Here is a 24,189-nt window from a genome sequence, read left to right on the forward strand (position 1 = left end):
GTGTTTTCCAATAGGTATGATGTAATTAAAAAAAAAAAGTCCTTTTTGGGTTCTTGAATGGGTGAAAAGCTATTGTATATTATGTCAACATAGAGAAAAATCAAGAACTCCCAGATTAAGTGAGAACTCAGGGACTATAAAACTGAGACTGAGTCCACAAGCCGCATGTGAAAACAGTGTCACTACTTGATAGTTTCCTTCCATAGACAGCAGACCAGTGGGACAAAATGTCAGAGCATAAAACCATGAGGCCAAAGGTAGTTCGCCCTGTATACCAAGTGATATTACTATTTCTTAAGGTTTTTAAGGTGAAGAGGGAGAAAATTTGATTCATGTTGAATCACTTAAAAAGGATTTAATTCAGTTACCAAAGGCTTTTTTAACATCTTCACCAACTTTCCCTTATAGGAGTTGGGTTGTTTCTTTTTTTTAATGAAAAAAAAAATGGTATAACTAGTGGGTCCCTGCATATAAAGGTGTGGGCCCCTGTGTGTGCTGGCATAGCGTGGTGGTAGTTTAGTTTCCTATGGCTGCTATAAAAAATCACCACCAACTTGGTGGCTTAAAACAATACAAATTTGTTCTCTCATAGTTCTGTAGTCCAGAAGTCCAAAATCAGTTTCGCTGGGCTAAAATCATGGGGTTGGTAAGGCCACTCTCCCTGCAGAGGGACGAGGAGAGAATCCCTTCCTTGCCTCTTCCAGCTTCCGCACTACCAGCATTCTTTGGTGTTTCTTAGCTTGTGGCCACATCTTCCTAAATCTGTCTCATCTTTACATCACCCTTTCCTCTGTCTCTGTCTTCTCCTTTTATGTCTTTCAAAACTCCCTCTGCCTCTCTCTTCTAAGTATACCTGTAATTGCATTTAGAGCCCACCCAGGTAATCCAGGATAAGCACTTCTTCTGCATATCCTTAACTTAACCATATATATTTTTCCCATATGAGATAATATTCTCTTTGGCCCTGTAAGGTAACATTTACAAGTTCTGGGGATTAGAAAGTGAACATATCTTTGGGAAGCCATTTTATAGCCTGCCACAGTTGGTTTTTCCGGCTGTGAGTGCACCTGCCACCAGGAGATGCCTGCAGAGGTACATTAGCAAACATCTGGATACCGTGAGAATGCAAGGGAAGTCACCTGTGAGAACCCCAGGTGTGCTGGGCTGGAGTCATTGCTCCTGGGTGTGTTTGAGGAGAGGAAGAGATGGAGACGGAGTGAATATTTATTGGGAAAGAATCTTCAGGGGAAGATAGCAAATGTTCAGGGAACTTTCTAAAGCTATGTAGTAACTTCTTTAAGACAGTCTAATTTAAGAGATAATGACTTTCAGCTGATATTGAGAGTACTTTTTCTTTCTCAACTGTTTGATGATTAACAAATATCAACCGAGATATGGAGATTGGGTTTAGAGAACTTGTATTGATGAGTAGCTAGGTTTTATCAGAAGCAAAGCGTTATCCAATAGAGTACTTTCACCGTTATTGCTCAGTTTGGTCTTAAACCTTTTTTAAAAATTATTGACATGCACTTAAAAAAATGTGCAGGCTTAGGGGCGCCTGGTTGGCTCAGTCAGTTAAGAGTCTGACTTTGGTTCAGGTCATGATCTCGCAGTTCCTGAGTTTGAACCCTGAGTCGGGCTCTGTGCTAACAGCTCAGAGCCTGGAGCCTGCTTCAGATTGTGTCTCCCTCTCTCTCTGCCTCTCCCCCTGCTCCCACTCTGTCTTTGTCTCTGTCTCTGTCTCTCTCAGAAATGAATAAACTTTAAAAACGTTTTTTTTTTTTTTTAATGTGCAGGCTTTGTTCTAGGCACTTTTTTACATTTATTAATTTACATTTATCATATTTTATTTATTTTTAGTTTCATTTTTAAAATTCATAATAACCCTAGGAAATCAATAACTATTATCCCTGTTTTACAGACTGATGTGTAAAGAAACTGAGGCTCTGAAAAGTTAAGTAACTTGTTCATGGTCACATAGTTAGTAATGGATTACTAGTATTTGAATTCGGAATCTATGATCTTAACTACGTGCCAGAGGTTGGTGAGATTTTTTAAAAAGGGCCAGATGGTAATTATTTTAGGCTTTGCTAGCCATAAAATCTCTATTGCAGCTATTCAGCTCTGCTGTTGTAGTAGTAAAGCAGCCATAGATAATATGTAAATGAATGGATATAGCTGTGTTCCAATAAAACTTTATTCACAAAACTAGTCGGTGGGCCAGTTGTAGCCTGTGCTCCATAGTTTTCAGCCTGTGCACTGTGCTGTACAAAGATGTTTTTTGTTTAGTGTTTTAATTTTGTATTTTCAAATAACTCTAGACTTACAGAAAAGTTAACAAATGTACAGCAAGCTTTCCTGGTCAACCAGGAAAAGCTGGTTTAGGAGGAAAAGTTCCTCCTAAAGTCAGCATCTTACATCACTATAGCATATAGATGAAAATAACATTGTTACAGTGCTACTAACCAAACTATTGGAATTACACCGTTTAAAAAATGTGCTCCTATCCCAAAGGCAACTCTGTTCCCCAAGGATGGGTCCTTCCCCCACTCCCCAGGAACGACATCTGGGCAACAGCCATTAAGCTGCATTAGTAAAGATGCTCCAGGAGTGTGGTCCGGCCAAGGCTCTTTCCAGCTCTAAATACTAGTGATGCCACGATCTTCTCGTGCTGTAGACTAAACCACAACCTCTAAACTCCATGTGGCATTGCTTTACCCAGAAGTTACGTTTTCCTTGAGTGCTCTGTCCTGGCCAGAGATACCTCTTGAATCAGGAGATTAATATGGTTCTTCAGGAAAGGACCTAGGTGAACTGGGGTTATTACCACAGAAAGTGACCTTGGTTCACCGAATTTGCCTCTGTTTTGAAGGGGCTTGGTTCAGAGTGACTTGTTAATTTACTCTTTAACTTCCTTGTGTGGTGATGGGTAAGTACACTCCATACACTCGACACAAATGTGCACGGGGTAGACTTAGCCCTTCCTCCAGTACTGAGTGTGAAGGCAAGCCTTGATGTAAATTACTCTTTACCCTCCTTACCCAAAGAACCCTCTAACTTCTAGGAGGAAAGGTCAGAAATGCTTTATCTTTGGTTTTATGAATCCCACTTTTGGTGCAGCTTGAGAGGCTGCAGACTGGGCTGCCAGAAAAGCTCATAGCCTAGTCTGGTAGTCATGTGGAGAATTTGGAAAACCTGTATCCATATTGGATTGTGTTTTAATGGATAATGGCTGCATTTTCCCATGTTAGAAGGATCCTAACAAAAACACCTGTTATTTAAGTTCCTGAAGATCTAGTTGTTCAGAATCCCCAATGATTCTGAAATGATTAAGAAATTTATCTTAACCTCCTCAGGTCACATTGTAGGAGCCGGTATAGCTGTGGAATTTTCTTAAGAACTCAAACTTTTAAAAACACCCATGTAGTTAAAGTTGGGAGGAAAGCAGATAAAAATAATAAAATTTATTTTTTTATATTCATTAATAAATGCTGTTGTGCCTGGGAATGATCAATCATAACATGTCAGGGTTTTTGTTTTGTTTTGTTTTGCTCTTTGTCATTTATTGTGTTATTTATGTTTCCAAAAAGCTAAATAAATATCATTTTTATTTAAATAAATAAATAAATAAATAAATAAATAAATAAATAAATAAAGTGATCATTTTTCTGTTCAGAGATCCAACCTGGGATCCTCTCACATGGCATTTGTTATTATTGCCTCCTCCAGTCTGTGACAGCTTCTTTGTCTTTCCCTATCTCTGATTACCTTGACACTTTTGAAGAGTACTGCTCAGATATTTTGTAGGATACCCTCCAATTAAGGATGGTCTGAATTTTTTGAAGATTATAATGAGGTTATGAATATTTGGCAAGAATACTATAGAGGTGATATTATGCCTTTCTCCGAGCATGCTATCAGGAGATGCTTGATGTCAGTATGTCTTATTATAGGTAATGTTGACCTTGATCACTGGATTAAAGTGGTATCTGCTGGGTTTCTCTGCTACAAAGTTGCTATTTTTCCCTTTGTGATTCATAAGTAGCTTGGGAGAGATAGTTTAAGAGTAGGCACATATCCTGTTTCTCTTTAACCTTTTTCACACTAATTTTAGTATCCATCAGTGGGTCTTGACTATAATAGTTATTACTGAGGTGTTCCCCTAATGTTGAGAAACGTCTCCCTTCTGTGAGAAAGAGTTGTCCCTTCTCCCTCACTTAAGTATTTATGTCAGTATAGACTTTTGGATATTTACTTGATTGTACAGGTTATAATTCAATTCTAACATTATTTACTTTGTTTCTCAAATTGTTGGAACTTTGGCCACTGGGAGCTCTTTTCCTTTTTGAGCACTGCCTTATAGTTTAACCAAAAATAACAATAGTTTTCTTTTCTCCTCCATCCTGTTGCCTCCTCCTCAGAAACAATCACCGCCACCCCGTTTAGTTAATTATTTTGATATTACTCCCCATATCTCTAAGTCAAATATATTACTAATTTATTATTTTCTCATTGTAGGAATTACATATTAATTTCTTACTATGGAACATTTGTATTAACTTTTTCCTAACACCTTTTGCCCACAACCAATTTCCTATGGTCCACCGTTTCAGTAGAGTTATATTTTAGTTAGATCAGTATTCAGTATTTATGTTACTATGACTATGAAAACACACTTTTCACACACTTGCTGAGCCATGGAGTAGACCATGATTACTTTTCTCCTACAAAATTTTTGTTTTGCTTTAGTTGATAATTATGGTTTTTGTGCTTTGCTTAGTCTTCTATGTATCTGTTATGAATTTAACCCCAGGTTATCATCAGTTGTCAAGGCTTTGCTTCTCAAAGTGTCATTCTTGGCCCACAGGCTTGGCATCACCTGGGAGCAGATTAGAAATGCAGAAACTCAGGCTGAACCTGACCATCTGTATTAGAATCCCCATTTTAACAAGATCCCTTCCCACATTAAACTGTAAGAAATCTGTTATACATTTCCTCTAAAGATATTTATTTAAATTGCCACAACTTTCTGGTTTTTACTTGCCTAGCTGGGCTGCCTTCTATACTCAGCAGGACGCATCTGTCATCCCATTTTTCTCTTTAGTGTTTTCCCCTGAAAACAGGACTCCCCTGAACCTCTCTTTTTCTCTCCCTCTCTCTCTCCCTCCCTCCCTTCCTCTCTGCCCTCCCTCCCTCCATCTTTTTTGACCTCCTCCAAAGATTTAATACATACAATATGAAGAACTGTTTCTAACAATGTGAAGATACTCAAGTCTAGTGCTAAAAGGATACAGATTTCTTAAGTATATTGTGCAGGTAAATTCTTAGTATATTTGTCTGCTTGTTTTTCATCTCTGACAGAATTATGTTAAAATCTCCCACTGTAATTATGTATTTGTCAATTTCTCCTTCTATTTCTATCAGTTTTACTTTATAAATTTTATTTATGTATTTATTTATTTATTTGTTTTTAATTTATTTTTAATGTTTGTTTATTTTTGATAGAGAGAGACAGAGCATGAGTGGGAGAGGGGCAGAGAGAGAGAGAGCGATACACAGAATCCAGAGCAGGCTCCAGACTCCGAGCTGTCAGCACAGAGCCTGACACGGGGCTCAAACTCACAGACTACAAGATCATAACCGAGCCAAAGTTGGACACTCAACCGACTGAGCCACCCAGGTGCCCCATTGCTTTATAAATTTAAAGCACTATTATTGGGTACATACAGTTTATGATTGTGCTGTTTTTATGATGGATTGACCCCTTTATCAGCAAGAAATACCTTAAAAAAACCATTAATGACTTTGCCTGTAGGTCTATTTTGTGTGATATTACTCTAGCTAAACCATTTTTTTTAATCCAGATTTTTATGTTCAACTTTTCTGTGTTTAAATTGTATTTTTTGTAAGCAGCATAAAGTTAGGTTTCTTTTCCATTCTGAAAATCTTTGTCTATTAGTTTGAATGTTTAATCCATTTACAGTTTAAGTGATTACTGTTATATTTGGAATTATGTCTATTTTTATGTCTTTTTTTCCTCTCTAGCCTCCTTTGCATTAATCCAGTATTTTTTTACTGTTCCATTCCCCACTCCCCTCCATTTCTTTTTGATGTAGCATACCCTTCATTAGTTTCCTGAGGCAAAGTTTTGATACTTTAAATGTCTGTAAATATTTTTACACTATTCTCATTCTTTATTGCTGGTTTGACTGGACATAGAGTTCTAGGTTGGAAATAATTTCTTTTCAGAATAATCTGAACCTTGGGAGATTGTCCTAAGTCCCTTAGGTTCAAATGTTTCTGTTAAGAAGACAAAAGCTATTCTAAAACCTCATTTCTAAAAATCTAATCCCACTTTACTTTCTGTCTGGCAGTTAGTAGTATTTTCTTTTTATGAATCCATTTTTTTCTGAGTATTTGGTGGGCTAGTTCATTCTGGAAAGCTCAGGTCCTTACATCGGAAACATCCTTAGTTCTGTTGATGATTTTCTTCCCTCATTTTTCTCTATTCTCTCTCTCTCTCTTTTTGGAATTCTTTTTATTTGACTATTGAGCTTATAGAAATCACTGGTTCTCTAATTTTCTTATCTTTTCTCATATTTCTTCATTTTTAATCTTTGTGCCCTAGCTTCTGGAGGATTCCCAAAGCCTTATTTTTTAGCCCTTCTGTTGAATTTTTTATATCTTGATTTCTTTTTTTCCTTAACCATACCTTTCTTGTTTTGTGGATATAATATCTTCTCTTACCCCCTAAGGATGTTTCCTTTTCCTTGTACAACCTCTAATTCCTTCATATTACTTCCCTTATGCTTGCTTGTTGGTATGCCTTTCATGTTAAGAGCTTTCCCTTAAATATCTGGTGATGCTTGATTATTTACTCTTATTTAATAATGAGTCCCCAGGGAGCTGATTTGGAAGCTCCCAGAACTCAAGTGTGGCTTCTAAAGTGAGGGCTTCAGACAGAACCAGTTCAATTTCTTGAGGAAGCATGCCCCGTAACATAGCAATATCTTTAGGTTTTTCCTGTTGGTCAGGACAGATGTTATAGAGGACAATCTCCCAAGGTTCTACTTGAAAGCCTTGGCCTGGCTGCCATTTCTTCTTTTGTACTAAATAACTTAAGTGGCTTTTTATTTTTATTTATTTATTTAATGTTTTTTAAAAAATTTATTTATTTTTGACAGAGAGAGAGAGAGAGAGAGAGAGTGCGAGCATGAGCAGGGGAGGGGCAGAGAGAGAGGGAGACACAGAATCCGAAGCAGGCTCCAGGCTCCAAGCTGTCAGCACAGAGCCTGACGTGGGGCTCAGACTCACAGGCTACGAGATCATGACCTGAGCTGAAGTCGGACGCTCAACCAATTGAGCCACCCATGTGCCCCTTAAATGGCTTTTTAAGACATAATACCTTCAGCCTCTTTTGTCCCTTTCCATATTATTGCTCTATATAAATATAACACTGTATTAACAAGTAAAAACTATAATAAATTTAAAAATAAAAAGAGTAGAGACATCTGGGTACTTACTCGGTTAAGCATCCAACTTCAGCTCAGGTCATGATCTCATGGTTCATGGGTTTGAGCCCTGTGTTAGGCTCTGTGCTGACAGCTCACCACCTGAAGCCTGCTTCAGATTCTGTGTCTTCCTCTCTCTCTGCCTCTCCCCTCCTCATGCTGTCTCTCTGTCTCTCAAAAAATAAATAAACATTAAAAAAATTATTTTTAGGGGCGCCTGGGTGGCGCAGTCGGTTAAGCGTCCGACTTCAGCCAGGTCACGATCTCGCGGTCCGTGAGTTTGAGCCCCGCGTCAGGCTCTGGGCTGATGGCTCGGAGCCTGGAGCCTGTTTCCGATTCTGTGTCTCCCTCTCTCTCTGCCCCTCCCCCGTTCATGCTCTGTCTCTCTCTGTCCCAAAAATAAAAAACGTTGAAAAAAAAATTTAAAAAAAAATGATTTTTAAATAAAAATAAAAAAAGTCAACAAAGCCTTTTAAAACCTTCTCCTAAAATTAGGACAGACTAGTATTTTACCGTTAGATGATTCAACCTAAGGATATTATTTGATGGCCATCTTTTGAATATTATGGCTTGATAGATTTTCAAATTTGGATATCAATTTAGAAGACTGATGTAGGGTTTAGAAGTCTAATGTAGGGGCATCTGGGTGGTGCAGTTGGGTAAACATCCAACTCTTGATTTCAGCTCAGGTCATGATCTCATGGTTCATGAGATCGAGCCCCACGTTGGACTCCACACTGACAGCAGGGAGTCTGCGTGGGATTCTCTCTCTCCCTCTTTCTCTGTCCCTCTTCCTCTCTCTCTCTCTCTCAAATAAACAAACATTGAAAAAAAAAAAAGACTAAGGGCACCTGGGTGGCTCAGTTGGTTAAGCATCCGACTTTTTTTTTTTAATTTTTTTAACGTTTTATTTATTTTTGAGACAAGGAGAGACAGAGCATGAACAGGGGAGGGTCAGAGAGAGGGTGACACAGAATCTGAAACAGGCTCCAGGCTCTGAGCTGTCAACACAAAGCCCGACGCGGGGCTCGAACTCACGGACCATGAGATCGTGACCTGAGCCGAAGTCGGCCACTTAACCGACTGAGCCACCCAGGCGCCCCAGCATCTGACTCTTGATTTTGGCTCAGGTCATGATCTTACAGGGTTCGTGGGATTGAGCCCCATGTCAGGCTCTGTACTGACAGCATGGAGCCTGCTTGGGATTCTCTCTCTCCCTGTCTCTCTCTGCTTCTCCCCCACTCACACACACACTCTCTCTCAAAATAAATAAATAAACATTAAGAAAAATTTTTAAGTTGAAACAAGACTAATGTATATACAATATGCCTTATGTACACTGGACATAGAAATGACCACTCTCTGGGGATAGAGCAGAGGCTAGGATAGGGAGTGGAATGAAGACCGTTATCTGGAGCCAAGCTGCCAAGTCTAAATGGGGTGTGACTATATGGATAGACCAAGATACAAAGTCCAGGAAGTTCTGAACCTAGTAAATCCTAGGAAGGTTGGACAGAGGAACTGCCTGTGTACAAATTGGGGAGTAGCTGCATAGCTTTTTATATGGCTTCAGAGACTTTGGCTAGCAGTATGTCCTGAAAGCCCAAGGGTCTGCAGTCTTTGATTAATATCTGACCTTACTTAGGACCCACCTTTAGGTTGTCCCTGACTCCAAAACTACCTTTCCCCTCAGGGCTCTTGCCAGAACATGGTTGCTTCCAGCACCTGCTACTTAACCTCCTGTCCACAGCCTGATGTCATTTTGGTAGGGAATCCCTAACCCTCCTCTATCCCTATAGCCCTGCCAGGGCTTGAGTCTTTGCCTTAGCCTACTCTCAACTACCTCCCACATCCTTATCTTTGGATTCAGTATGTTACATGCAGCGACTGGTCCTGACTCCCAGCTGCTGCTCTGCATTACCATTCTGCCCAGCTTCCCAGTTTGGAACCAGATGGATTCTTTTCCTGTGGCTCTTGGTCCATTCTGGGACTGCTGCAGAGGAAATATCCATTCTTGAATACTAAATTGTGCTCAATGTATTTTCTTCACAAAAGCGTTGTTATAAATGGTGGGTAGGAACTCTAGTTATACACTGTTATGGTTAGCACATGGCCTGGGCTCTACCATTTATGACACATTTTTTAAGGAAAAATATGTTTCAAGTTTTAGGTAAGAGACTTGAAAAACCAACTTTTTGGCACAAGTCCTATTGATAAATTGGGGACTGCCTTATAACAACGTGCAAAGGAGAAAAATGTTGTTATCAAATATTCATTAAGTTCCCACTTGTGCATCATGCTGTTGTGACTGCCGGATCTATGGGCCTCTGCTGGGCCTGTTTTTATAAGCTATAATAAGGCCGCCTTACAAATTGCCCTCTGAACCTCAGCACATTGTAGAGCTTTCTCTGACACATCTTGTGTCGTACTAATGGGAAGGATTAAGGCAAGAAGTGTTCCTAGTCTGAATATGTGCAGTTTTAATTTAAATGCGGTCTTTCCTAGAGCCTAAGTTCTTTTAGTCACTGAGCCTGCACTAATTTGTGTTATTCTTTTGGGCGCTGGGGCACTCTTAGAACTTTTTTAAATTAGTACTTCCTATCGGTTCAGTGTTTTCTTTCAAGTGAGACACTCTTAGAATAATGTGACACAAAGCGATTTTCAAAAGATTAAAGCAGTGTGTTCTAATGTGAGCCTTACAACTAATTGCCTGAACTAATTATACATAAAGGGCCAAGCCATTAGTGTTAATAAGAAGTGACTTTGGAAAGTACAGTTTGACCCAAGGACTGAATAACTATTGCAAACAGTAATCAGTGAGGTGGTATCCAATGAATAAAACACCTTTAGCTGGAAATTATTCATGTCCATTCCAATTGGGTTTTTCTTAAGTTGTAACTCTTACACTTCGTTATTTCCTTGTCAGTGCAAGTGGGTACTCTTCTGAGCATGGAGGCTGAGCTAAAATAGCTCACAGAGAAGTCTTCGTATAAATAAATGTGTACTCTGTGAATATAGATCTTCTTGATGTCTCCTCTTCAGGCTCTTTTTCCCCACCCACTTGAAATGTCTGTGCTCCCAGGGCTCTATCCTGGGTCTTCTTCCCACCCTATGCTCCTTCCCTGTTTGACCTCATCGTGTTCTGACTCTGTGCTAGCAAATTCCCCATATAAATATGGGGAATCTAGACCGGGTATCTTCTGGATTCCAGATGCAGATTTTCATGGGAGTATCTTGTAGGAATTGCAAAACTGCAAGCCCAAAATAGAACCGCGATCTCCTCTCCCAAATCCGCCCTCTCCCCCCATCCTGCCCCTTCAACGTAGGAAGTGATCCAACACAACTCCATGTTTTGTTGATTCTCTTTCAACCATTTTTGTCTATCCCCATCACCCTGCCCTTGTCCATGCCCCCATTTTCTCCTTCCTGCACTGCGGCAAAAGCCTTGTAACTGGTCTCCTCAAATGCAGTTTGCCTCCTTCCAAAGTATACACAGCTGCTAGCAAAGTATTAAGGCCCAAATCTGATCATGTTGTTATCTGCTTCAAAGTGTGAAGTGATTACCCATTGCTGAAGGTCAGTGTCTTTCACTAGTGTGGTCGTTTGATCTTGTACACTCTTCAACCCTAATTCACAGCAGCTCAGAGTTGCTGGCCATCTTTCAGGTGCTTGAATTCACTCAGAACCTTCTCTGTGCAAGGCCTTTGTATTCATGGCTCCCTCGGCCTGGGCCGCTCTTCCTCTTGTGCTCTGCCTGGTTACTGCCTACTTGCCCTTCTAGTCTTAGCCTCAGTATAATTCCTCAGTGACGATGTTCCCAAAAGCCCTCCCCAGTTGGTTAGATTCCCCTGTTTAAATATGCCAACAGCATCCTGTATTTGCTAGCACTCATCATAATTATAATTAAATGAGTATTTGTATAATTACTATTTTGATGCCTGATTATCCTACTAGCCTGTAAACTCCCTGAGAGCAGGGACCATGCCTGTCTGGCTCACCATTCTCTCCCCAGTGCCTTTCATAACAAATATTTGCCAAATGAATATATAATGAATGCAGTTGGACAGAAGCCGTGGCATATGTTATGTGTATTTGTACTTATGTTTGAATATGGGGTATCTGATGTTCTAGGACTCAAACACTTCCCACTCCATAATGAGCAATACTGTGAAAGCCTTATTTAGATCTTGTTAACCGTTCAGCTGTTGCATGCTCTTTCCCCTTTTATTCTGGGAGTAGACCGTATCGGTCAGGGTTCTGCCAGAAAAATAGAACCGGTAGGAGAGAAAGGATTTATTGCAGGAATAGGCTAATGTGATTGAGGGGGCTTTGAGGCAAGTATGGAATCCGTAGGGCAGGAGGTCAGGAAAGGCAGGCTGGAACTCATGGACATGGAGGGCAAGGCTGCTGTTCTAGGTGGGAGTTCTTCAGGGAACCCTCAGTTCCACTTTTCAGGACTTTTAATGGATCGAAGCAGGCCCACCCAGATTATCTAGGCTCATCTCCCATACTTAAAGTCAACTGATTATGTTCTTCAATTACATCTACAAAATGCCTTCATAGCAACAACCTAAATTAGTGTTTGTTTCAAAACTGGAGACTATAGCCTGTATCTCAGCTGACACACAAAGTTGACCATCAAATGTTCTGAGGCAAAACACGAGTTTAAAAACAAAATGAACCTTCTGAAAACAACTTGGCACTCCTGGAATTGAGAATGGTAATTAAATACTTATTCGGTGGGCTTATCAAGTATGGAAATAATGGCTGTTTTAAAGAGATTTTTGCCTATTCTGCTGAAGTATGCCCAGTAACCTAATTACTCTGCTGTTCAAAACAGATGTGTGACTACTTCAAACGTGAATCAGTAATAAAATCCTAGGAAAATGGGCTTTTATGTGTAGTGCTTTTAATAAGTGGACAACAATGTCTTCCATGGGTGCCTTTTCATTTATTAACAGAGCAAACATTTGCTGAGCACAGAGTTGGGCAGCAGAGATACAACACAAGGCAGAATACCACCCTCTACTTTGAGGCGTTGCAATGGACAAATAAGTCAACAAGTAGACAGATAGTTAAATCATTGCAGGCCTGGAGTGTGGTGTGGTTGTAGTATAGAATGTGAGGGGGTATGGTCTGGTGGCAGAGCATGAAGTACCCCGAACACCAAGCTTGGGGATCCAGCTTTATTCTTCAATGAGAGAAGAGGTTCTCTCTGTTGGGGAGTGCCATGTTTATATCACCTAGGACGAGGAATCTGAGGTGGAAGGTGAAGTGAGGGGGGAGAGAGAGTGTTAACAGCAGGGGTACTAGAGGCTGGATTCTAGCACTAGCAGAGTTTGTGCGTTGAGGAAGAGGGAAAATTTGAAGATGAAACTTGGAGGTTTATCGCTTCTAAGATGGGGACCGTCCAAGACCGGTAGTGGAGGTGGTGGTGTCGGAGGAGGAATGGATGTTTAGTTCTGAGGCAGGTAGAAGGACAAAACTAACACGATTTACCGAGCATCTATGCTGGGTCTGGTGCATTGACACACATCATCTCATGTCAGTGGAGATACTGGTGTGACTTTTAGCCATATGAGATCACCTACGAAGTATCCTGAACCAAGGGAGAAGTTTGAGGAAGACGCTTAGTATTGAAGATTGTGTTTTAGGTGTTCAGTCTTTTTATAAAGGATGATATAGGTGCTTCATTTTGAAAATTACCCAACATTTGATTCTAAAAGGGTATAATTAGAAATGAATGTCAGCTGGTAGCTATTGAGAAAAAAAAAAGGCTAACATCTGTGAGTGATTTCTATGTGTTGTCTTACAACTCCCAAAGCAAATTGAAAAAGCAGAGTTTTTTGGCCTTGAACATGCGTCTTGGTACATGAAATTGTATTCACTAGATCTGCTTTCCAAAGAGGCAAGTGCAAGGGGCTCTCAGTGATCTAATCTGGGAAAATGGCAGCATCCAAATAAATAATGATAATAATGTGTTATAAACCATTAGATGAAATAAGATTCAGTGCATCTATATTGATTAATAAATAAATGGGAGGAGGGGAGAGAAAGCTCTTCCTTATGGGAGAATGCCAACAAATAAATATAGAAAGAGTGAAAAAAATAGAAAAATCACCATTTGGGAAACATCACAGTGATGGTTGACGACGACAGGAGTTGTCCATGGGTGGGTGGATGTTTGATGAAGAACAGGGTGTTGGCATGGGCTTATGGTATTTTTCCACCAAACACTCCTAATTACAAAGAAGGCAATGGTGACTCTATGGGGAAGACTGGCAGATACAAACTTGTCCAGGTGATCAAGGTTAGCACCGTCAGTGATGGGACAGTCTGGCTTCCTGGGCCTCCTGGTGTGATGTGCTAAGAAGAGTCTCGCATCATTTTTGGGGTTGTCTTGCTACGAGTACATGGCCTGAATGTGGTCATGAGGAAACATCAGATGGATCCAAATTAGGGTGACCCAGGTCACCTGAGGGAGGAAAAGGTTTTGGCTCTTTAAAATTGTCAAGGATGAGAGAGGCAGGTGAAGACTGAGGAACCATTCCAGACTGAAAGAGACCTATGATCGTTCCGTAAAGTGTCCTTGTTTGGAACAACACATACTGGGGTATATGGGAGTGAAGGGACTCCACGGTTACTCTGGTTTGGTGAAGTAACCATGGTTACTCTGGTTCAGAAAAATACTGAACAATTGGGTGTCTAGGTCAAGGGGAACCAGGAATTCTTCGTGTTGTTCCTGCAGCTTTTTTGTGTGCTTGAAATTATTTTAAAATAGATTATTTTTGATGGGTATTGAGGAGGGCACCTTTTGGGATGAGCACTGGGAGTTGTATGGAAACCAATTTGACAATAAATTTCATATATTGAAAAAAAATAAAATAGATTATTTTTAAGAGTTATGAAACTCAAGGGAGGACCAAGGGGCTGTTTTAGACTGAAGGAGACAGAGACATGGTAAATACAATGAGTGATCTAGATTGGATCCTTTTGCTGCCAAGGAAATCATCGGGGTAGTTGGCAAAAATTTCAGGAGGGTTTTTAGGTGAAAGGTTGTGCATTCTCTGTTCTGTTCTGGCAGTTTATCTGTAAGTTTCAAATTGTTTTGAAATAAAGTCGTTTAAAAGTGCAAGAAGGGCTTTTCTGAAACTCAAACTAACTTTGATTTCCTTTTTCTTTGATCAGAATAGGATAGGATTTGTTCCTGCCTGTCAGAGGCCAGACTGTGCTTTTAATGACAAGATTAAAGAATGTTAAAGATGTTAAGAGTAGGAGATGCCCGAGTGAAGGATCTGTAGACAAGTCAGCCTCTTGATTCTTTGTCCTCAAATGTAAATCCAGGGTAACAGTACCTGCATGGCCTGTCATGCAGGGTGGGTCCTCCTGAGGGCAAAATGAGACAAATTTTGCCTGCCCACTCCCACATTTCCCTGCCCACATTTCCCTGCCCACTCCCTTGCCTTGCTTCTCTTTTTGTTGTGGCCTCATGAATTCTAGATACAATGTTTCCATTTGCCTTTATTCAAGAGGAAGGCCCATCTGAATTAGATTCCTAGCAACAGACGATTGGTAACAGGTGAAGTTTTGTTAGTAGCTACTATTTACTGAATGTATACTATGGGCTGAGAATTGTTGGTTACATTATCTTATAGTCACAATCCTCACAACACCATTTTAGAGTAGGTGTTTTCATTATGCCCATTTTACGGAATAGGAAACTGAAGCACAGATGTTGAGCAACTTACCCAAAATAAAAAATAGTAAGTGGCAAAGCTAAGCTTCAAAACACAAGTGAATTTCAAAACTCATGGTGCTTCACACCCACAGTATAGCCCAAGGATATCAGTTCCATACCTTTTGGGTTCTACAGGTAGTGCCTTTGGGGTCAAGGATGACATTTAGATGAGTATCAAAATGGAGCCAGGGATAACCATCTTGTATTGTTTACAGTAGTGGTGAGGAGAGGCGAAGCTCAGTTGTAGGTCAGCATCTGAATGGCTGGTTCTTGGCAAGTCATTATTTATAATCGGTGCAGGTTGTTGCTGAAAGCAATCCCCTTGGACCCCTTTCCAGAACGGTTCTCCTTTTGGAATGTAACGGGAACTAATTACGTGCTATTAAATCCAGGACCTGTTTCATATTCGGAGGTTCCAGTGGTAAGCCTCACATGTCAGAAGCAATTAGTGACATTGTGACATGTCATCTTCACTACACTGGACTTGGATCGTTTTCAATAACCATCACCACGGTGCCATCTGAGGAATGCTGCTTCAAGACAACACATTCTGGGCATTCGCCTAACTGGTCTTCTGGAGACTTGAGAAATGTGAGAATACCGTTCATTCTGACAGTTTTCAGATTTTGAGTGCCCAGGAAAGGGGCTAGAGGTACTGGGCAGGGGGCAGAGCCATGCTGCACGGTCTGCGAGCTGGTCTTGGGGGCCCTGCTCTCACGCGGTTCTGGTGGAATGACTGCTGTGCACCGACAGCACCTGGGCACCCACATAACCAAACGCCAGGATGTGAAAACAGGCTTGGCTGAGGCACGAGAAGCTGAGTGCTGATGTGCTAATTCACGACCTTGGATTAATGGGAAGTATATAGTCCACCATTTTTTTTAAGCTAAAAAATGAACAGACTTCTAACTGGAATTTGAAATTCTTGCTTATATATCTTGTACGTATCAGGTCCCAATTCTACTTTATAGAGAAGAATGCGAAAGACAAATGTATTTTTCCTTTGGAAATACGTAGCAGAAGTGTCATCGGTGGAGCTGTGTATACAGCCTGCTTTGTAATTCTGCCTACGTTGCTGACATTAGGATTATCTCCTGAGTGGGATCTTCCTGTTGATTTTGGATTTTTACCATGTTGCTGAGACACTGCATGGGAAAATGCAGTGACTGGATTTTTTTTGCTAGAGTGTAGTGGGGCCGTGAAAGCATCTGGAAAAAAATTGCCCTCTTGGGTTAACTGGACTGTGTCCATTAAGTCAGGTTCTGCCCCAGAATGCCCAGAATGTTATAGGCTTAGCTCACAGGTGATTGACTCTTCAGTGCACTGAGGCTGCCCGAAGACTCTCTGTGGTAAAGAACCTCTTTGTTCCCCCTCCATTCTGGGGCTTGGCTATTTCAACTAGATTATTCATATTGACTGTAAATTTTAACCATGGCAAAAAGGTCTCTGGAAACCGAACTGGCCAAACTTAGAGGTGGCCCCTTAGCATATGCCTTAAAAAAAAAAAAAAAAAAAAAAAAAAAAAAAAAAAAAGAAAGAGTAAAGAGGAAGAAAAGAAAGAAGAAATATAAAGCTGAATAAAAATAACTTGAGGGGCATTGACTAAATTTGGGTGGGCATGATGTTGTTTATTATTTGAGTGTAGGGTGGAAACATCGCTAGGAAACCTGATAAACACACGATACTGCATAAAGGGATGTATTGTAAAGTAAGCATACTTTAAGAAATAAAGCCCTTTAATAAATGAACGTGTCATTATTGAGTGAAATGGAAATAAAACACCCTGCAAGGGAAGATGAAGCTATGAATGTGATTTTTTGGGAAATATACGTTAAGTTCTAAAATTATTTGGTCCTAAATCTATTTAAGGTGTGTGTGTGTGTGTGTGTGTGTGTTATGCGTGATAAATTTTTCACTTGTGTTTCCCAAGTAGTAAACTTCTACTAAATATCCTCGCCATGATATTAACTGACCTTCAGTTTTGAATAAAAATAACAAGCGGACTGGACTGTCCATCAGTCAAGTACCGTCTGTTCTTAACAGAGATGTGGATTGAGTTTACAAAGGTGTGGCTTTGAATAGTAACTGATACTCAGAGGATAATTGAGTCAGTCAAACAGCCAAGTTTTGGGGGGTTTGGGGGCTGGTTTCACAGTTGAATATACATGAAGTAGCATGCTGTAGATCCTTTTATTTGGCTGACCAGGTATAAATGAATGGATTTTACTTTCCTGAGCTGACATTGTCAAGTGACCCCTCACAGACGCAGTATCCCCACTGGAGTAAACCACCACAGAGCTCTATATTTGAAGAAGTGCACATTCTTACATCCTATATTCCTGTTGTACTGTTGGCTTTTCTCTTTCTTTGTGTGCATTGGGAATAGAGTGGAAAGAGGGAAGGAAGGCCTCTGCTAAAGAAATCACCCTTATGGAGTCTATGGCCAGAGATGGCTTGCAGCAGGTTCCTGTCCAGCCTTGGGAAGTTCTGATTCTATGATTGTGTCAGAAGCAGCCCTAGGCCACAGCTTTCCTGGGTAACCAGCTTGGCTTCCAGGAATTGATGCTGGTGATGCCATTTTAATCTCTTGTGCGTCTGTCTCCCTAAAATCCATAGTTGTTTAAGGACCTTCTATATTCTAATTTGTAGAGACTCAGATATTGCAGAGATGTTTAATAATCTTGGCCTAACACAAAAGTTTGTTGACAAAATAAAACTTTTGGTATGCATGGAAATTAAATACAATTCCTTTTAACATTTCAGAACTAAATGTTGCTTTGGGAAGTAGTATTTGTTCATGGCAGAAAAAAATTAAAGTAGAGCCTCCCCTAAGAAATAAAAATCACCTATAGCCCATTATCCAAAAATAAATAGCACTTGGTGTCAAATACCCAGATTTTCTTCACTAGGATTTATATTCCTATAAATAACATATATATGTTATATATATTAAATATTATATTAATATTATAATGTCAATATAGTAATACTATATTAATTATATATTATGTAATAATATATAATATAATAATATTAATATATAACATATTTCAAATATATATTAAATATTATATATAAATATATATTAAATATATACATATTCTTATAAATAGCATATATGTTATATATGTTTTATATATATATATATATTTTTTTTTAACCAAAATGGAAACATGCTACTTTATAAATCTCTCCCTTTCCTTACCTTTGCCCCAACCAAAAAAAAAATATATATATTTTTTTGAGCCATTTTTGGCTACTATATATTTACGTCATCATTTAGAATGGCTGCAGAAATTTGCTGGACATGTAGGTTGTGTCCTGATTTTTTGCAAGGCAAAAAATAATAAGCAATACTTTGATGAGCATCTTTGTACACACGATTGGGCACTTGCTTGATTATGTATTAAGGTAAGTGTTTAAATGTAGTAGAATGTATTAGATCAAAGCAGAACATATGTTGAAAGCTTGTGAGACTTGTTACTATGTTACTTTCCCCAAAGTTTATTCTGATTCCTTATCAGTTATGTTAAAAGTGGTTTCTCATTGTTTTGAATTGTATCTTTTCAGGCTGAGCATTTCTCTGTCATGTGCTGGCCACTTAAATTTCCTGGTAAATTGGCTAGTTTGCGTTCTTTTCCCATTTTCCGTAGAGGTGTTTCTGTTTTGGCTTATTGTTTTGTGAGAGCATTTTATGGCTTAAGGACATGGATTTCTTCTCTGCTTTGTAGGCTTTTGCCCAGTAGATTGGAATTTTTATTGAGATTTAATCAAAGGTAAATTAATGAATTTAGTGGGTATGAGCATATTTCTGAATATTGAGTCTTGCTATTTGAGAATAATATCTCACACACTTCTCATGTAAGGACATTATAAGGACTAAACATATGGAGTGACATTTTCCCAGGCCTTTCAGTTTGTTGCCTTGCTTCAGAGTAGAACTGCTTTTAAATTATTTGAGAAACTGAGTAGCTTAAGTGTTTTTACCAGCTAAGTGATTGGATTCCATCTGGTTGATTTTTGAAGTATTCTTTTTAATGATTTTAGCACACTCACCTATTGTTATTCCTTTTCAAAGCTAGTATCTTTGGCTCTTTGAAATAGATTGTTCACATGGGTCTTTATGGCTTTGGGAGTCTGACAATTTTATGATTATGCAAATGTTATTGAGCTCATCTTGATGGATGTTCCCTGAGCCCTTGGCTGATTGCACAGAGACTGCGCCTTTAACTGTCACAGGGTTGGCTAGTGTGACCTTCACATCAGGCTGCGTAAAACATGCTTGCCAGGCATCCTAGGACAATTTGGAGCGGTTGCCTGGGCAACCTCACTTGCTTCTAATCAAATGCCCAAAGGATAACCCAAGTCCCAGTGGGAATGCCTCATCTGAAGAGAGGAACTCTGTCCTTAGCAGTGGAAGTGCATTTGTCAATTTTAGGGCACTTTGCTAATGTTGGGGAGAGATGAGGTTATGCCATGATCTGACAATGAACTTGGGGGAGGGAGAGGATGAAGGAAAAGTGCACCAACAGAACAGGGATAGAGGAGAAGTTCGCATGGAAGTGAGTGGTAGAAATCAAAATAATAAATGCCAACATAAAAAAAAAAAAAACCACTATAGCACAGGCACTGAGAATGAATACCAAAAAGTTATGTTTAGTGAAAAAAAAAATTCCATGGCCAGTAAATGAGTATCTGGAGAGGGAATAAAGAGTAGTGAAGACTTCTGAAAAGCATACAATAACAATATGGTTTTTTTTTTTTTCCACTGAAAACCATCTAATGTGTTTGGTCAGCCCTGGTCTAAGGAACTAACATTGTTTTCACCTTGTACTCTTCATTGTAGCCTGAGTAAATCATGAGTGATTTTTCTGGAATCAGAATGACGCCACTCAGAATCATAGGACACTTTTTACTTGTTAATTCCATGAATCAGCACTGTTACAGATTTGAAACTGGTGTAAAGTCAATTTGGTTTTTCTTTGAAACAAAACAAATCTACAGTCTACCAAGCTGGTTATCATGACAGGTGTGTTTTAGCTGCTTGGATATGCAGAATGCAGATTTGAGCAGAAAGGCATTGCGTAGCCTTGGGTTGGAAGCCTTTCTGGGGAACATCAGTGAGCCAACCATTCCCTATTCTCAAAACGGTTAGGTGCTTAATTCATCCCATTACATAAAAAACAAACAAGCAAAAAAAGTCTGTGACTCACTCCTAAAATACCCACAACTGCTCTTAAGACTCCCTTTTTTGAAGATCTCAACCAGGTCCAAGAGAGATGCAAACTTTAGTCAAAACTGGCATACTCAGTACGCGATAAAAGGTGCTGTCCAAGGTAGTTATTCAGCAAGTGTTGGACAGGGATGATATTGTCCAGATGTCAGACTCTTTGAAAACGTTAAGTTTTGCTCAGATATTTTCTAGAGATTGGATTTCGTGGTTGCAGAAAACTGTGGTTTCAGTTAGAGTCCTGGCAGGTAAGGGATGGCATATCCTAAAGGTTTACCTGGAGAGTATTTAATGAAGGAGTGATTTAAAGAGTTGAGGGCAGGGCTCAGGGAACCCCCCGGTGATGGTAAAGCAGTCCACGGGTGGCAGAGGTGGGATCCAACACTGTCTCTAGGCCAGAAGAAATGAGGGAGGAAGCAGTGTGCCTGGGACCCAGTGAGAGCCATGCCCCTGGAGCTGTAAATGTAGATACAGCTACAGGCTGGACAGGAGCGGGCAGGGAGATGGGGGTGAATGCAAATATGTTGACTCCTCTTCCCTCTCTCCGACTCTCCAGTCTCCTGCTGGTGTCTTTTGTTACCCAGATCCATCTGGGAGCTAGAGTAAGGGATCCTGGGTGATGCAGTTTATAGAGGTCAGTTTCCTAGAGCCAGAAGGGCAGAGAAGGCTGGATTATGGATCTGGGGCGGGGAAGGGCAGATGGAGACTAACCAACAGAGTATATAAATCTTCTATTATCTGAGGATCTCCTTGCCCTTTGGAAGCATAAACATTTGGAAGAGAAGTTATTTATAAAAGAATGTCTTTTACAGGAGATGTGTAGCAGATCAGAGACACCAGTGAGTCTTACGACTTTCCCAGCTGATGACTTCCTTTTTTGTGCTCCACTGAGTCTAGTGCATACTGTACAATTACTGTTATTTCTTTATATGTGCATGTCTTCCTCTCTAGACCTCAGGTCCTTTATATTACAAACTTCCTTTTATATGTCTTAGTGTCCCTGCATCTAGCCTAGTGCCTAGCATTTAGTAGAAACTTGTGTGTGTGTGTTTTGAGAGAGTGCATGTGAATGAGAAGTCATGGGGGAGGGGCAGAGGGAAAGGGAGAGAGAGAAGCCGGCCCCACACCCAGCTCCGAGCTCAGCCCACTGCCGAGCTGAATTCAGGGCTCCATCTCAAACCGTGAGGTCATGACCTGAGCTGAAATCAAGAGTTGAATGCCTTCTGGATATCCCAGAAGGATCAAAAATTTAAAAAAAATTTTTTTTTTAACGTTTATTTATTTTTGAGACAGAGAGAGACAGAGCATGAATGGGGGAGGGTCAGAGAGAGGGAGACACAGAATCCAAAACAGGCTCCAGGCTCTGAGCTGTCAGCACAGAGACCTATGTGGGGCTTGAACTCACGGACCGAGAGATCATGACCTGAGCCGAAGTTGGCCACTTAACCGGCTGAGCCACCCAGGCGCCCCAGGATCAAAATTGTAAATGTCAGGAAGAAAGCTTTAACACTTGGGAGTAGGAAAGGATTTCCTAAATGTTTTCATACTTTTAGTCTTTAGAGAAGGTTTCTTAACATACAAAGAAACATTTAATATAAAAGAAAGATTGACAAATTGGACTCTATTAAAATTAAGAATTTTCTTCATTTAAAGAAGACTTACTGAAATTACATGATGCCTGAGATTTGCTTCAGTATAATTTGTGGGAGGGGAAATAGAGGTATAGATGAAACAAGATTGGCCATGAACTGATCGTTTTTGAAACTGGGGGATGAGTATGTGGGGTTCATTATACTAAGCACACAGAAGATGAAAGGATTAATAGAATATACAGAAAAGTCCTGCTGATCAAAAGGAAAAGCATGGTGGCTCAGTTGGTTAAGCGTTCGACTTCGGCTCAGGTCATGATCTCACAGTTCGTGAGTTCGAGCCCCGCGTCGGGCTCTGTGCTGACAGCTCAGAGCCTGGAGCCTGCTTCGGATTCTGTGTCTCCCCCCTCTCTGCTCCTCCCCCACTCATGCTCTGTCTCTTTCAAATAAATAAATAAATAAAAAGTGCTAGGGCAGATGGAGACCTAGAGGATCTCACACCTGATAGTAGATTGGTGCAAGTACCTTAGAAAATAGTATTGACATTATCTCATAAAGTTGACCACATTTCCAACATTTTACTCCTAAGTATATTTGTAAAAGAAATTGTTGCACATATGCACCAGGAAATATGTGTGGAAGTATTTATGGCAGCACTGTATATGACATCAAAAGCCTGGGAACACCCAAAATGTCTGTGGGCAAGAGAGTAGTTGAATGAACTGCAGTATATTCACCCCATGGGACACAATTCACAAGTAAAGCATAATGGAAGAGTTACAACATAGATGAGTCTTACCAATATAAAATGAAAAAAATATTACATACAGTTCCTTTTCTGTAAATTTAAAAAGAACTAAAATCATAACTATAGGTTTTAGGAATACATATAGATGAGATGAAAATATATAGAAAGGAAAGCAGTAGAATATTGAGGACAGGAGTCAGGATGGTTGTTACCTCAGGTAGTGGGAACCAGGAAGATGAGACCAGGAGGGCCATTTGGACAGATAAGTTACTGTCGAAATCTGAGTTTTATGTCGGGTGAAGGGTTCATGGTTGCCTATCACAGCATTAGAAATGAAGAATGAGTGAATGGAGGCAGCGTGCATGGCCCAGAGATGTGAATGTGTCTCATCTCAAGATGGTGATTAACCCAGTTCTGTGCAGTTGAGGTTGAATAAAACAAGAAAGGAGGATTAGGATGAGTGGAAAGGGAACAGCAGCATAGTACATTTACCACTAGGAATTTGGAAATTATACATTTTGCATAGGAGGATAATCAGGAGTTAGGCTAAATAGTTGTTACAAAGAGACACAAATAAGATGAATTGCCCAAATAAGATGGGTAATCACTTTCCCATTTCCTCTCCCTCATTCACATAATAGTTTAGAACATACCGTTCATTAAATATGTGTGAGTCACATATGTCACAATATGAGATTTCTTAGTAGCCATGTTAAAAAGGGAAAAAGAAACAAGTTTACATTAGTTTTAATAACATTCTTTTTAACTCAATATAGTCAAAATGTTATTTCAACATATAATCAGTAGGAAAAAACACTAATGAGATATGTTACGTTCTTTTTATCTTACTAAGTCTTCAAAGTCTGAGATATTTTACACTTATAGCGCAGCTCAGCTTTGACACTAACTTTTCATCAGAAATACTTGATCTGTATTTAGATTTCATGATTTAAAGTTTTATATTTTTTATTTTTATAATTTTAGATTTCAAAGTTTACAGTTGAAAAAAGTAGTGTCACATATTCAAGATGTTCTAAATATACTTAAGGTTGTCATTAACTAAGTCAAGTATTGGAATTTAAGTTGATTAAAATTAAATAGCATTAAAAATTCATCTCTTCATCTCACTAGCCACTTTTCAAGTGCTCAGTAACCACATGTGGCTAGTGTCCACCTTAATGAAAGAGTGCACCTGGTTTATTGGCTATCAATATGTGCTCCCCAGCCTCTTGCACCAGATCAGCAGTGTTAATATCACTTGGGAACTTGCTAGAAATGCAAATTGTGAATCAGAAACTGTGGACGGAGGGGTGCCTGGGTGGCGCAGTCGGTTAAGCGTCCGACTTCAGCCAGGTCACGATCTCGCGGTCCGG

At 39.8% G+C, this 24,189-nt stretch overlaps 1 protein-coding gene across 19 annotated transcripts in view; it reads left to right on the top strand.

Moving 5' to 3' along the window:
* Positions 1 to 24,189, top strand: part of OSBPL6 (oxysterol binding protein like 6) — a 213,564-nt gene that overhangs the window by 23,449 nt on the left and 165,926 nt on the right. The window lies entirely within an intron of this gene.

Source organism: Acinonyx jubatus, chromosome C1, assembly GCF_027475565.1.
Source record: "Acinonyx jubatus isolate Ajub_Pintada_27869175 chromosome C1, VMU_Ajub_asm_v1.0, whole genome shotgun sequence".
Classification (NCBI taxonomy): domain Eukaryota; kingdom Metazoa; phylum Chordata; class Mammalia; order Carnivora; family Felidae; genus Acinonyx; species Acinonyx jubatus.